Source organism: Ambystoma mexicanum, chromosome 5p, assembly GCF_040938575.1.
Source record: "Ambystoma mexicanum isolate Mex_15411 chromosome 5p, UKY_AmexF1_1, whole genome shotgun sequence".
Classification (NCBI taxonomy): Eukaryota; Metazoa; Chordata; class Amphibia; order Caudata; family Ambystomatidae; genus Ambystoma; species Ambystoma mexicanum.
Window position 1 is genome coordinate 1,330,415,529 of NC_090930.1, and position 15,523 is coordinate 1,330,431,051.

A 15,523-nucleotide genomic window follows, 5' to 3' on the forward strand; every position below is an offset into this window, starting at 1 on the left:
ATGTTCCTGTCTTATACGTCATGTTATATTGGTATTGCGGATTTGGATTAGAAAAACCTTATGTCCATGTGTCATCTCGCTTCGAAGGCAACATACTTTAATTTGAAGATTTGTGATAATAGACCAGCGTCGATGGCACTCTCCTGATGTCCCCTCGCGGAGAGCCTTAGCGAAGAAAAGCGGGTGCGCGGCAGCGAGAATCCAATGCTATCTACCACAGAAGGCGCAATACTGTTCCAAGGGCGAACCTGAATCCAAACGTGTGACAACACCAGTGCAGGAGTAGGTTCTTTCAGTGATGTACACTCCATCGGCTTGATGGGCGCCCTGAATGATCCCCAGTAGGTCCACGGACACATAGCATGTTATCCTTTGCCGCCACTAGTCCCGGACAGGCCATAGTTCACATGCGGCACAGTCACAATTTAAATATATCTTGGCCTTCATGTCACTTGGTGAGTAAACATTCCAAATGCTATTAAACATGTGATTAGGATGCATAGTGAATTATGCTATTCTAATTGGAAACGTATGTAGAGCATCATGCAGAGTGGCTGTCTCTGCCAAAGCACGTGTTTTTCCTGGTCGAAATGCAGCCATGAAGCCTTTCCACTTCATGGCGATGGAAAGTATTACTTCCGCAATGACGCATGCATTTCTGGATTCCACGCACTGCGTCAGCTGGCTCCACTCTCTGCTTCCCCACGCTGGCGTCATTCAGCGAGGCTCGTACGTTCAAACTTAGGCGCTGTGATATGCTTGTTAGTTTCCTTATTTGATGAGGAAGAGGCGGCTCCGTTTGTTCCTAATGGAGGTCATGCAGTTGGGCAGTAATACATGTAATGTGCATACCATTTCAATACCAGTATTGGTATCACGTATGTGGAATTTGCTAAATATTAACTGAAGTATTTCCTACATATTATTTTAATGATTTTAATCAATTCACACGAGAGGTATGCGTTAAAATATGTATCCCACATTTGGCATGCAGATAGTCGGCTATCCGGCCAGGGGCTGAAACATAGCAGCCCCCACTACTATACATATCAAAGACCCAGGGCTCGCCTGGGTCTTGTAAATACAGAGCGGCATGCTCTGAGAAAGCACAGTTTGTGGACCCTGAACAGGGACCCAAACACACAGGAGGTGCACTGTTTACTCAGTGCCTTCCAAACCTTTGCTTCTTTGCAAACCTTTGCTTCTTTATCAATTTTTAAGTTTGTTGCATTGGCAACATCTTTGTTTCCCTTTCGTGAACATCGCTCTGTTCATTCTCATCCGCACGGCCGGGAAGTGAGCGGCGACGCTATACAAACAGAGTCTCCGGGACGTGCCGCGGGAAGCAGGAATCCAGCCCAGCGCAAACGAAAAGAAGAAGGAACCAGCATAGCAACCCGGCGTAGGTGTTTATCTCAATCAGCTGCCATTCCCAAGTAAGCCGCCACGCCAGGGTTTTTTGCAAACGTGAAATTGAATGCTATTTTCCAACGCGTGCACAAAGATAAACATCCGCAAGGCAGCCGCTCGGCGGCAGGGCGCAGAAACACACATTTCGCAGTGACTTAAAAGAAATGTTGCAATCCTTGTAACCAGGCGGCTGGGAATTACAGCGTGACAAACGAAAGCACATAAGGCCGGGGAAGACAAGGAAACAGGCCTCCTAGCACTCGTACAACACTATAAAGTCAGCGCTTACCGTTCTATAGCAAGTTTGACAATTATACGACCCAGGCAACAAAGGGCACACGCGAGTGGGTTACTAGGAGCAGAAAAAGCATATTTTATGCACAGATCTTGAAACCCAGACACAGAAGTACTTTTAACTCAACTAATAATCACTGCAATAAGGCATTTTGTCGGCATAAAACAAATATTTATTTGGGACAACACTCCAACAGTTACCCACCATGGGAAACAACAAACTAGCATAAATAAAACTCACTAGTGCTACAACAGTCCTTTAGGGCTCAGGATAGCCAGTGCAATAGCACAACAAGTAGTTTTGTCATTTGACATCTGTACAGAGCCTGCTCGACACAGGTTCAGATACCTTCAGGGCCAAACCCAGCCTTTCAATTTTCTTTTTTTTAAACAAACAGGCTAAAAGGAAAACATGGGTCCCAAATGAAAGTCACAAGAACTCACAGGGGAACAGGGGCCCACAAACCACAACATACCCCTAGAACCTACCATATTGGTGACCCCTCTCACACCAGCATCAATCCAAACACCAGCAGCCACAGCCACACCACTGCCACAAGTGCCAACAATGCCAGCAACTGCCAGCATAGTTGCACCAACTGCAATCACGGCAGACCCAACAGGTGCTTTAAAAGCATGGTCATACCCCAGTACAGAACCAGTGGGGCAAACTGGGCAAAGCAGCAGCTATCTAACAGACATAGCAATGATCTGCAATGCCCAATTAGATTTAAAATTGAAATCCTTTCAGACTGAAATACTGAATAGATATAAAAGATGCCCAGCATGGGATATTGACACCACTATCAAAGAAGCCATATGGGCCAAAGAGTTCATAGAAATCTTTTCACTGATAGAAGCCCAACGCAAAGGGAAAGATGCTTCCAGGGGTCCCAAAAAGATAGAAGAGAAAGCCATAGCCAGAAATGCCCAGGTAGAATAGAATTGGGACAACTGGGTACAGTCTTTCGCCATCTTGGCAACAACATATGATGAAATATTTCCCAATGATGGCAGAAAATTATGGGTTTACATAGATAAAATAAGAGAAGAGAAGTGAACATCGCTCAGAAGGGGAAGACCTGGCTAGCATATAATAGCAGGTTTAGGAGAAGCATGTCAGAGAGGCCAGCCATAGAATGGGACGAGGTCCAAAATTACTTATATATGTTAAACACCGAGCCGCCAGCAGAGGAAGAGGCCTCACAGAACTCTTCCAAAAATAACAAAAATACACAAGGTCCCAGAAATAACGATAATGAGAAGCATAACAAGGGGGAACAGCCCTTTCGGAAGAACCAGCCATGGGCGGCTAAGTCTAATACCCACATCGCCAATGTCTCTGGGAGTTTCTCCAGATATATTTGGGGTATGTTGAGCTTGTTGAGGCCAGAGTTAACTTCCATATATGGTATATTTATTCTGGTCATTGGAGCATTGTCATTTGACCATGATCTTATCATCATATAATGATCACTATCTGGTGAGTAGATATTTTCATTTTGTTCTCCGTTATTCATTTGGTACTGTACAAGTAATCAATTATTGCAGTTGTTTTGTCGCGAGCCCAAGTGGGGGCTGGTCTTCCCATATTGTGATCTGTGGCATCTAGGAGTTGAAAATTTCTATTTGATGTTTCTGTACTCCAATCCAGAACACAGGGTTGTAGCATGTGATCCTTAAGTGCTATTCCAGCATGGTTAAATAGATGGACATTGAGATCTCCACATAATATGAAATCTAGCAGAGGATATTTAAGGAACATCATATGCATGGCTGAAAATACAGAATCTATAAATGTTTCATCCTGGATTTTTGTGGGATTCCAGTAAACATTTAGTATCCCAAGAGTCTCTTTATGGGATGGTATTTCCTCCTTTGTGACTTTTTTGATTGATCTCAGTTTTTGAAATATTATTATCTGCGCCCAGGGATTTATGTTGGTATATTAAATTGTCTCTAGATTAGCACCCAGCTTTATGAATGTGAGCAAACCTCCAAATCGGCGCCCTTTTTTTTTGTATTCCTGGATTAATTTACGTGGTGTAACCGCCACATCTTGCTTGATGGTAGATCACGTCTCTTGGAGACATATGATTTGATAGTTGGAAAAATGAAGTTGTTACATGGTAAATAAGTGAGAATGACCATGTGTATTCCATGAATAGATGGTGGTTGCTTTGTTTTTGTTCATTGTTTGTTGTTATTGTTTCTGAGGGCTTCTCATTCTTTTTATAGGTGCTGTGTCTTCCATGTCTCTCCAGAGAAGTGCTTTGTCATCACTGAGTATTGTCTATTGTGCCGATATTCACTAATGGGGCTCTCTTGGTTATAAGTTGTCCTGCGATAGACTAGATCTCCGAGTAGTCACTTTCGCAGCTGCTTATGAGTGAGAGATTTGACATATCCCCTGTGTCACAGCGGTAATCTCTATTTTCATTGTGGCCAGAGGCATCTCCCTTCTCCTCTATTGTAATTACAAATCTAAGTAGACAGAGTTGTTGGATATTGGCTTCTAAAAGGTCTAATGTATTAAGAGATGCACAGTCTATCCATACTCTGTCCAGTCTCTTGTCTTCTATAAATTTGACTAGCTGTATGTCTTGGGATTTCAGTGCTTCGAGGTTGGGGATAGCATAAAAAGGTCGTAAGATGTTTGTTCTGTTTTAGATGAGCCCGTGTTTGTGGTTTTTGATTCTTTCAAGTTTTATCCTGTTACGAGTAACTGGCTTCCGTGGGTCAATAAAGTAAGGAAGTTTCAGGCATTTCTCCAGGGGGGCTCTCTTGTCTCATTTAGATTTTCTTGTCCTCTCAGTGTTTGAACTTGTGACTTCCTTGATTCGTTAACATTCGTTATCTAAGTGTTTTGTATCGAGCTGATGTTAGTGGAACTCAATTCAGAATCTGAAATGTCTTTGCATGTCAAATTGATTGAGATGGATTGATCCGAGTGACCCTCTTCATGGAGATCTATGACGATTAGCGAAGCTTCATTCAGATGGAATTGATCTTGGTCTGTGGTGTTGGCATCTTCATTCATGTGTGTTGACAAGTTCATCAACACCTTTAGTTTAGCTTCTTCTGATTCATTTGATTTTTTGGAGAGAGTGTTGACTAATGTAGTTTTATTTAGTGCTGCGGGACGCAATTGCATGGCAGTATTATTCAGAGATGTGATTGTTGGTAGTTGTTGTATAGCTGATGTTTTGCTACTGAAATTGATTAGTTGTCCTTCCATCACTTTGGCATTTGGGTGGACGCAGCGACTCTCTTCTGGGTGGACGTTATTTGACGGGAGTGTGAAATAGTCAGTTTGGGCGGTTCCATCGATGATGGCAGTTTTCCTTTATTGGGAACATTAGGTGTTAAAGTTGGACAGGCTTTATGGGAGTTCATCATGGCGATGAGGGTGGCCGTTGGTTGTGTTTTGTCTGCTCTATCATTCCTTGCAATGTCCAATAGTCACATTTGCCATGTCGCGCTGACTTCTGCCTCGATATTCAGGCGTTCCTGGATTTTGTTCATGAAGGCCTCATTATTGATTTGTTTCGAGTGTATGAGGGCCAACAATGTCGCCTGGTCCTTAAGCGTCTCGATGTTTGATTCATGCATTTTCATGAATGTTATCATTGTCTGTGTGGTAACTGCACTCAGCGTGTTTTGTAGGTCCAACATGGTTGTTGGAATAGATTCAGGTAGGCAGTGTTTTGTTGGGAGCATTTATCTTAGTCAAAGGCTGCTTTGTTATTTTATAACTCTAGATTTCTTCCCATTGGTGTCCTTGGTTTTTGTATTGGGATCGGAGTGCTTGTTTTCAATTCTCATGGATGTTTTACCGATGCAGGGTGCATCTTTGTAGTTGTTACATGCACTGCTTAGGTTGGTCTGTAGTGTTCATCTCAGGCTTTTGTCCGACTGCTTGTCTCCTTTTTTCATGATTTTCCATCAGAGATTCTATTTCAGTAAGATCGAACGAGAGTCTCTCAAGCCGTTGATTTGTTGTATAGTTAGACAGGTAAACTTGAGGTTCAGATTTCAATTGTCTTTCTGTGAAAAGGTTGTTTTTTCTGGTTTATTTAAAGTTCCATGTTCACATTGGTATGTTCTTGTTGCTTCATTATTGTAGGTCAGTATCTGTTGAGAACTTGGCTCTTGATAATGTGCTGTCTGGATGTTATCTTCATTATGGGGTGTTGGATTAAGATTTCGTACAGCCCTATCAGAGGAGTGTAGCATCATTTCATCCTTCCTTTGTTTCGGTCTGACCACTATGTCGGGTTGTGCCTGATGGTGCGATAGTTCATGATCCAGATTATCAGATGTTGGTTGTGGATTCAGTATCTTTAGTCCTGGTGGCATATTTTGCTTTCCCTCTGGGGTTGGAATACAGCTATGATCAGGTATGGAGTGGGGAGAGCTGATCGTGTTTTCATTCTGCATCGCATTAGAGCTTGCTAATGCTATTGTATCGGATATAGAGAGAGCACTTATAGGAGTTTCATATTTGTTCATGGTTGGTAATTGTTTTTTATTAAATTTTCTGTTGTTGTTGGGAACATATGGTGTGTGGTGGATAGACATAGTTGTGTTTTGGAATGTTGTCGTGTGAGGGGCATGACTGGGCTCTGTGTTTGTTCGATCTCTTAATGCGCGGCCATGGTGGTTTGGGGTCAGTAGGTTTCCTGTCCCCGTCGTTGTGCTAGCTGTGTTAATGGGTCTTCTGTATCCCGTCCAAGGCTGAGACGTGGGAAACGTCTCACAACAAAAACTCTGTGCAAACCGCTGCCTTGCATGAAATGTTTTACACGTAGGTCAAAGGCTCGTGGCCCGCAGTCTATACCATGTGTATTCTGGTGTCGAGTAAGTCTTTAGTCACTCGTCCCAGGGGATCGGGGAGGATTTCTGTGTTAGAAAAGCACAGTATCTTTGTGAATTGTGTTCCACACACAGGTCAAAGGCTCGAAGCCAGCTGTCCCTGCTATGTGTATTGTGGTGTCCAGTGGAACGTAGAACGTTTGTCCTTTGCTATGAGTGAACTACCGACAATAAGGGGACACAGCAATGTCACTGGTTGGCAGGGGTTTTCTCGGTCAGGGAAGCTGCCAAGATACTTGTTTCGAATCTCCTGGTTATGTGTATCCTTTGTCAGTATCGAGTGGCATGCACTTATCACTGGAGCCCGAACAGTGTCTTCAACACCTATATCAAAGGGTATATTCGCCCAATGGCACCCCGCAGTCTCTGGGAGGGGAAAGTGGTCGCTGAGGCAATCAGATCAAATAGCGTATTTTCGACTTACTTTCTATTAAGAAACAACGCCTTGCCGTACTTTCTATTCCCTAAGGTGCGCCCAGGCGGACTCGATAACGGAGTAGTGAAACACTCTCTCCGTCTACCGGCTGACCTTTTATGTTGTAGTGTTTAGCCCCACACACTGGGCCACAGACGGTAAAAGAGTCTGTACCACAGTCTTTCAAAAAAACAACATAGCTTACAGCTTGAGGGAAACAAAATGTATGGAAAGGAGTTCGTACAACAACACTTCAGCCAGAACTCTGGCCTGCACGCCCCAGCCACCAGGCAAACAGGACACAGATAACTGGACAAAACACTGTGTATACAGTGTATGCAATGTATACAAACAAAACATCCGCTACAAGCTCTTCCAATGAAAAGCTGGGTCCCGAGTGAAAAACCTCTCTACTCACACTGCACTAAGCTCCGAGCACAACACCCACTCCGCTCGGCGTGTCACTGGGTCAAGGCTGTCACTGACTCTGCACTGTGCAGCTCGGGTCAGCCACTTCACCAACTTTGTCAGCTGCAAGGCAGCCGCTCGGCAGCTCCTGACTACTCCTTCCAGTTTAGCTCTGCATCAAGTGGCTTACCTTTACTCTCAGCCACTGTAAGACAAAGCAACGTGTACAGCGCATACACCGCCAGCCGCCCGAGCCGAACGAGCTCCTTCAACTCCAACACTCCAACACTCCAGCAGTCCGACTGATTCAATCAGAGAAAAGGACCCAAACCAGCGTGATGCGTTATCCGTGGTCTGTGTCAAGCCACACTCGTATCACTAGTCTTACTTTCACTCTAGCCGCTAGCCGCTTCCAAAACGTATTTGGTTGTATTCATATAGGAAGAATTTACAGGTGACACTATGAAAGAATGGCATCTGCATCTAGGGAGGCATCAACATTAACATATAGTCATAAGAATGTGTAAAACAACTGTAATAGTTATATTTGAGTCATGATGCCAGTAAGAATAAGAACTAAAATGAAGCCCAATTGGGAATACGCCCCAGAGCAGGCAAGAGCTCTGGCTTTAGCAGGTTGAGCCGTTAGGTATAATTTTGTCAATTACTCCATACAGGTTAAGGTATTTCTTCTTGATATCACCAAACGCAGCATGGCCGTAACTTCTACCTTTGTTGGTTTTGCAATTCCTGAAATTCAAGGCTTTGCGTAACCTTATTCTGTCAGTGCTAAGTATGACAGGGAGAAGTTACATCTCATTGGTCAAAAAACTACTATCCATTTGTGGGTTTTCAACCGGCTCCCCGAGGTTAAGTTGATTGTTTCAAGGATCTCAGACCACTCGATTCTCACTTTAGCGTGTAGGAAAGGACCCTGACATCCGCAGAACTCTGGTGTCTGCTCTAGTTTTCATCTGTGCTTCTTGGTGGGACTCCAGCTTTGTCTAAAGCAAATCCTCCTTTTCATCAGTCTGTTATTTCGATTAGTGCTAACGATAGAAATAATTGTGAAAATTCACAGACAGCTTGGTTGTTTGAGATTGATACCCAGGTCTCCACTGCAGTACATCCTGAACTTGTTAGACATTGTTATGTGGGGACTTGAAGCACACATTGTAGAGCTGACCTGATTTTCCCACCATGGGGTTTTCCTTAAAGATATTAATCGTGTAACTCCAAAGGATTCACCTATGGACCTAGGATGGACTAACTCGTGAAGTAAAGTGGGTTTTAGGCATAGGTAACTCCAAGATCACTCAAGTTAGGTTTTTCAAACTGTAATTTCAGGGCACTGAAATATTGAATTGCTGCTCCCGCCACAAATGGGAAAACAATCTGGATGCCCACCTTGATCCAGGTGCCCCTTAAAATCAATCCCCTTTTGATGAACGGGTCTGAGATGTTCCAGACTACACAGTTCCCTAGTGGGCATAGTTCATTATTGTCACCAAGGTCTTTTTCAGGGATCAATCACTTTCAAGCTTCCGTCAGGATGCTTTCTAGCTTGCGGAACCCAGGACCATCTCTACAGGAATTCTAACTTTTGCCGCCTTTCCATTCTACAGCCACTTTGCCAAAGAAGATGTCAAAGGGTGGAAATGCCAAAGCGTCTGTATCAGCTGGAAGCTTTCATGGTGTTTCTTTATATTTGGAAGGCTGAGCCCCCTTTCAGCGATGCTGCCTGCATTAGTTTATTTGAAAAGGTAGCTTTTCTAAATCCCTAGAGAAAGCTTTTGAATACTTGCTCACATTTCAAAAGGTACCCATGGCAAATGACCAAGATTAAGTTATTCATTTAAATTTAAGATGTTTGGCAGCAGAATAAATCTGATTACTTTCAGCTTCTCCCATAAACCTAGATTCAGATATTTCCACTTCTGTGTCTATGGGCCTCATTATGACCCAGGCCGTAGAGAGTTAACGGCGCCTGTTGAGCTGCCGGCGCTGTTAACTCTCTACCACCTCATTACAAGGTCTGCTCGCGGGTCCCGCTAAGAACATCTGGTAAAACCAGGCGTCCTTAGCGGGACCTGCTAGCAGACCAGGATGCTAACAACGGGCCCGTCATTAACAGGCCCGTTGTTAGCATCCTCCCCATTCCCATTGAGCTCTATGTACCAGGTCCAGGTCCCGGGAAAGGGAATTACCGAACCCTCCAAGTATTTCCCCATTCCAGGAACCCGGACCTAGTACCCGGTATGGGCGTAGCCATGGCTACCTGCATACTCGTAATGAGGCCCTATGTCTCTTAAGGGCCACCATGCACATACTAACATGTTGAAAAACATGTTTTGTGGTTTAAGATTAAGGCACACAATTGGTTCAGGTACCAATGAAAAAGTGCCTCACAGTCACAAATAGCAATTTGTTTGTTTTGTAGCAGACTGTGTGAGTACCACTGGAGGGAGAGAATTTTTGTAAAAAAAGAATGCACAATTTGCAGAACGTTTTAGAGTAACACTGGTTTAAACTATAAGGTGCACAGTGAGGTGACTCCTCAAAATGAACTATTTGTGCAAAATACACACCCAATTTAACCAAAATAAAGGGTCCCCGCTAGCATGTTGGGCCTACACTTCGGTCATTGTCCCTGAGGCAGTCTGAGCCTAGTGACTAGGTTTTTCATCCATAGGTACACAATGTGCTTTCAGACCTATTAAGAAACCCAGGTTTTTCAAGAGTTGATAAAGTGAAAAGCCCATTTTCACAGCACAAAGTGCAATCCATGTTGGTCACAACTGCAAGATCTATCTCACAAAGTTTATTTGGGGTTATGTACCAGGTTGGACAACTAAAAAAAGATGTTATTTTTTATTTTAGTGCATAGACGTAGCTCGAGAACAACTGAGCACTGTACAGGGTTTGGGTAGCCAGGGTTTGGGCTGGCATGTTTTAACAGTAGCCCAGCACTGCGAGTTGCATTCTGTGCATCCATTGTTCATGGTCAGGAGCGGTTGAAAAATCTATGTTTTGAGAGATTTGCGAGATGATACTGGGATTGAGATCCAGAGGGTGGGTGTGTGACATGAAAGGGATTGTTTTGCAGGTCCACTCTTTGCAGATTAGTTGTGAATGGAGCAGGTTGGTTGAGAAGGTTGGTCCATTCTCTGCTCAAGGTGCTTGTGCCACCAGATATGTGGGGCTTAGCTGCCAGGTGCACTGGTATGCTACTCAGAAATGCTTTGTAGATGATACATGTAGCCTTGAACAGTAGAGGAAACCAGTGTAGTTTGGGGAGGGTGGTAGAGATTTGGTCAAATTTCCACACACCCATAATAAGACGTGCTGCAGCATGGTGGACTGCATTTGCGGTAATCCAAGGGAGCAGCTATTAGTGCTGTCAGGTGTGCATTTCCCCCATCAATGTGCAAGACCATAAGGGCCTGCACTATCGTCCGGAAGTCCTGCAGCGAGATTTAGAGTTTGATTTTACAAAGTTTTACAATTTGGAAACAGGCTTTATTGGGCCTTCTTGGCTGTGTGTTTCTGGAAGGACGGGCTGCTGTCAATAGGGAAGCTGGAGGATTTTGCTTAATCCGAGAGTTGCAGATTCAATCCTTCTAGGTGCATATCATTGAGGTCCTCTCTTTGAGGACTAGTTGTGATTTGAGCCGGTTGGTGAATTTACTGCGAAAGCAGCTTGTGCCACAGATAAGTGGAGCTTAGCTGGCAGGTATGCTGGTGTGCAACTCATGAATGCTTTGTAGATGATAGATGGAGTCTAGAGAGCAGTATCCTGGTCTGGGGAAGAAGCCATTGTAGTTTGAGTAGGATGGGGGGTTTTGGTCAAATTTCCACACACCCGTAATGAGACAGAGCTAGAAGACTGAAGGGCTCTAGCATGGAGGTATTTAGGTAGGGGCAGTTGGATGTAGTGGATCCCAGGCCCCAGAAAGCCTTGTGGATGATGCAGAGGGTCTTAAGCTTGATCCTCACAGCGACTGGGAGCCAGTAGAGAGATTTTAGGGCTGGAGAGATGCAGTCCATGGGCTTTAGGCCAAGCATAAGTCTTGCAGTCCTATTCTGGATTAGTTGAAGGGGGTATAAGGAGGAGTTAGACAGACTGAGGAAAATGCTGTTGCAATAGTCCAGCCTGGGGAGGACCAGAGATGTGGAGACAATGGGTCTCGGGAGGAAGGTGAGGAAAGGGAGAATGTATCTGAGGAGGTGCAGCTGAAGGTCCATGATGTGAGGAGAGAAGGAGAGATAGGAGTCGAAGAACACTAAGGGTTTTTGCCTCGCAGGAGGGTGACGGGAGGGGGCCCATAGAGGGCGGCCAGAATGTAGGAGTGAATGAGGAAGCTGGGTCCCAATGAGAAGGATCTTAGTCTTACTGGAATTAAGGCAGAGATGTTACCAGAACACAATGCTTGAATGGCAGACAGACAGATGAGAGAGGAAGAGGAGGAGGCAGTGGAGGGTAGCCTGAAGGAGTGCTGAGTGTTGTCCGCATAACACTGGATGTTAGGAGAGAAGGTGGAGATCAAATGGGCTAGAGGGGCAAGGATGATGTTGAAAATCCAATGCGAGACGATAGAGGCCTGAGGCACACCACAGATAGAGAGTAGTATGGAGGAGAGAATAGAGCCCAGTTGCACCTGGGAAGGTTGGTCAGAAAGGGAGGAGGTCAACCAGTCCAGAGGCGGGTCAGTGATGCCAAGGGTATCACAAAGCTGATTTATAAGGGTGGCATGATTGACTGTATCAAAGGCAGAGGAAAGGTCAACAAAGATGAGAACAGAAGGAGAGTTGGAACCGAGGTTCGTAGCAAGCCTTGAGGAGTGTGCCCAAAAGCTCAACTTAAAGGTGAAAAAGGATTGGTGAGAGGATTGGTGAGAGGACTGACCCTTGGCAGACTCTGCAGACTGGGAGTTAGCTAGAATGCAAAGTGTTCATCTGGACAATGTGGCCTCTTCCCGAGAGATAGGAGGTAAACCAAATCGGGACAGTCCCAGAGAATCTCATCCTGTCTGCTAAGAGGGCGAGGAGGATACAGTGGTTGACTGTGTCAAATGCAGGATGAGGCAGCAAGAGTCACACTTATCCATGATTTGGAGGGCATCATCCACCACCTCAATGGTGACCATCTCAATGCTACACTTGGAATGGAACCCCAAGTGATAGTTGTTTATGAGGTGTAGTTGATTTATTCTAACCAGTAGTTCTAAAGTGATAGATTTTTCAAGATTTTTCCAATAAACGGAAAGTCATAATGGGCCGGTAGTTGGCCAGGTTGATGGGATCGAGGCTTGTTTGTTTCAAAGGAGATCGTATAAGACCAGTCCTGGGGGTGTCTGGGAGTTACCCTTCTGTGAGGGAAGCATTAATAATGCTGAGTAGTGCACTGAGCTCCAGGCTCATCAATTTTTAATGATGGAGGTCAGGATGACATCATCAGAGTATGACGTGGGTTTAAGAGAGGCAGCTGTTATTTGGAGGTCTGGGACAGAGGAGAGAATTCAGTCCAGTCGAGCAGTGTGCATGCTGGAGTACAGGGAAGCTAATCCTGAGAGAGGTTGCTTTAATGGTCTGTCAGATTTTGTCTATTTTTTCAATTAAATAGTTTTTGTTTCCGTTGCACTTTCCTGTGTTGCTTGCACCTCAGGGTGTGATAAGGTTTTGGTACAGTGCTTTAATACTTCAAAAAGAGCCTTTCTCCAGTTAGAGGCTGCCACAATGGTGGTGGAGTAGTACACAAGTTTGGTCTCGATAATCAGAATCCTACAGTTGATACAGAGAGATTGGAGGTTGGTGAGATCTTCAGAGTTACAGCTTTTGCACCAAGAGGCAGATTGCTTGGTCTTAGCCAGGGTGGCTTTTAGTGGGGCATGAGTGTCCACCAGTTTTGTAGCTGAGTTGTTGAATAATTCTTAGGGGCCCAACGCATTCCCTGTGGTTGGGACATCAGCAAAGTTGGCTTGTAGATCATTGACCGGGAAGGTTTTGAATGAGCAGTTCTCATCATAGCTTTTATTCGACAATCGTCATTTGCCAAAAACATATAAAATCACAATTATAAATAAAATTAATATCACATCCATGATAGCTAAAAACATAATTCAATATCAACAGTCATCAGTACATATATTAGTGCATCTCGAAATTATACAGAGAATGCATAGCCAGTGCATATGAACCACTTATAGGCCACATTTAAATGCATATCAACAATGGATTCTAGAAGAGCCTTATCTTAACCTAGAGTGCAGGCATAATAGTCTATCTCCATAACTGCTCCTACTATCAGGTATGTGCTTTCTAATTCTAAAACAACAGGAAGGAACATTGTCAAGTGGATAGAGAGAATTTACACAGCAGTATTAGTTCATACAACCAATAGGTCATTCATATTCAAAACATGTTTGGTTATCCCAAAGAAGTGTGCAATTTGCAAGGGGTGCCTTTAAATGTTTATAGAAGCAATATTTGAAAGTGCAAGAGAACGTTAAAGTGCATGTGCCTCTATAATAGAAAGTGTAACATTTCTAATGGTGCTAAACCTCAATGATACCAGTATAGGATTCGTTATAGTCAGCATTTTGACACACTAAATCCTACTTTCCTCAAGTTTCAATGTTCTAGCTCTTTTAAGCCATGCCTGATGAATATAGTTGGCCACAAAATATACTATATTGATGTTGTTTCAGTACCTGAGCAACACAAGTGCTTCACTTGTTTGCCGTATGCCATAAGTATTACACATTGACTTTAAACATTTATTCCTGGCCACACAGTAACCCTGTTTATAAGATTGGGTACTCCCAGTTTTTTGTTATCGGGGGGGCGGCACTATCAATGGGAGACTGATATGCGAAGAACAAGGAGTGATAGGTCGCCTTCCCCTACCTAAAGACCCTGAGTCGCACAGGGTTATGTCCAAGGTAGCCTCATGTAAATTTCAGGTTACACATTCCACACCTGATTCACACACGTCTATTACTTATACGCTTTTCAATTTATTATTCAAAAAATGAGTATAAAAACAACACCTACAAAATGTAAAAACAAACTGTGCTAGTCACTTACAATCTGACTGGTGAAGGTTCACCAGGCCTTTCAGAATGTCAATGACCATAGTGAAAGGTAACAGGAAAGGACAGTATATCTTACTGTGAGTGCGTACATATGTGTTTACACGGAAGAATCAAAATATATTGTAGTCTCCCAACTTCTGATGTGTACCTCAAAGGTTTTTGACCAGAGTGAATAATCTAATATTGTTTTTTTATTTTATTAATCACTCTGTTGAAATAACTTGCATTGGTATAGGATAGCTGGGGGTTATTTAATACACACCAGCTATCCTTTTATAATTTATTCAATATGAGAGGTAGGAATCGGCAAATACACAAGTTCCTATTAACACGTCGTCATATGTTTCGGCCTTTGTGACTCATACGGGACTCTCTCTGGTGCCGTTGGTCAGGATGTAGATAATGGCCGTCTTCAGGACAGGGGCAGATTGATACTTTTCCGTAGTGAATACTTTCCCATTAGTAGAACATCTAGATTAAAATACATAAAAAGGAGTACATGAAAAGGTTGTATAGATTGGGACAAATTGTTCACCAATTCTTAGAAGCGATGTGGACTGTCAGTCTTAGAACTGCAGTGGCTTGGACTAACCTGAGAGTAGCTCAATTTCTTTGGGTCGTATATGGTGGTAATTGTCGGCAATTTCAATGGGTTCCTACAGGAATACCATATATTTCATTTCATGCACTGTGTCTGTAAAACATACGAACAGTGATCAGTAAGACGCCTATTTAGGCTCTACATTACTTAATTAATTACATATTGATTAAGAAGTACCAATAATTTACAAAAGTTACCTTTCGTGATTCGATCTTAGCAAGCTGGTGAGGCAAAGAAGCTTCACTTGGCTCAATTCGCAATAGTGATGGATTTAAAGTGGAGACACTTCCATTTATTGATGTTGTGCTGTGGCTGTGAAAAGTAACAGAAACCATTAGGGCTTGTTCATATATGGAGCATCAAGATATATTCTGAATCGTGTTGTTTTAAGACCAATAAATACCGGTTTATATATCCGTGCATAAT

The 15,523-nt window shown here is 43.5% G+C and overlaps 1 protein-coding gene and 1 long non-coding RNA gene across 2 annotated transcripts in view; one reads left to right on the forward strand and one right to left on the reverse strand.

Moving 5' to 3' along the window:
• Positions 1-15,523, forward strand: part of ADCY2 (adenylate cyclase 2) — a 3,241,403-nt gene that overhangs the window by 937,307 nt on the left and 2,288,573 nt on the right. The gene's annotated exons all lie outside the window — the stretch shown is intronic.
• On the reverse strand, positions 14,901-15,373 carry LOC138481785 (uncharacterized). Its single transcript, XR_011274403.1, has 3 exons — positions 15,295-15,373; positions 15,089-15,190; positions 14,901-14,967 (listed from the first exon to the last, which is right to left on the reverse strand). It is a non-coding gene; the product is annotated as an uncharacterized lncRNA (long non-coding RNA).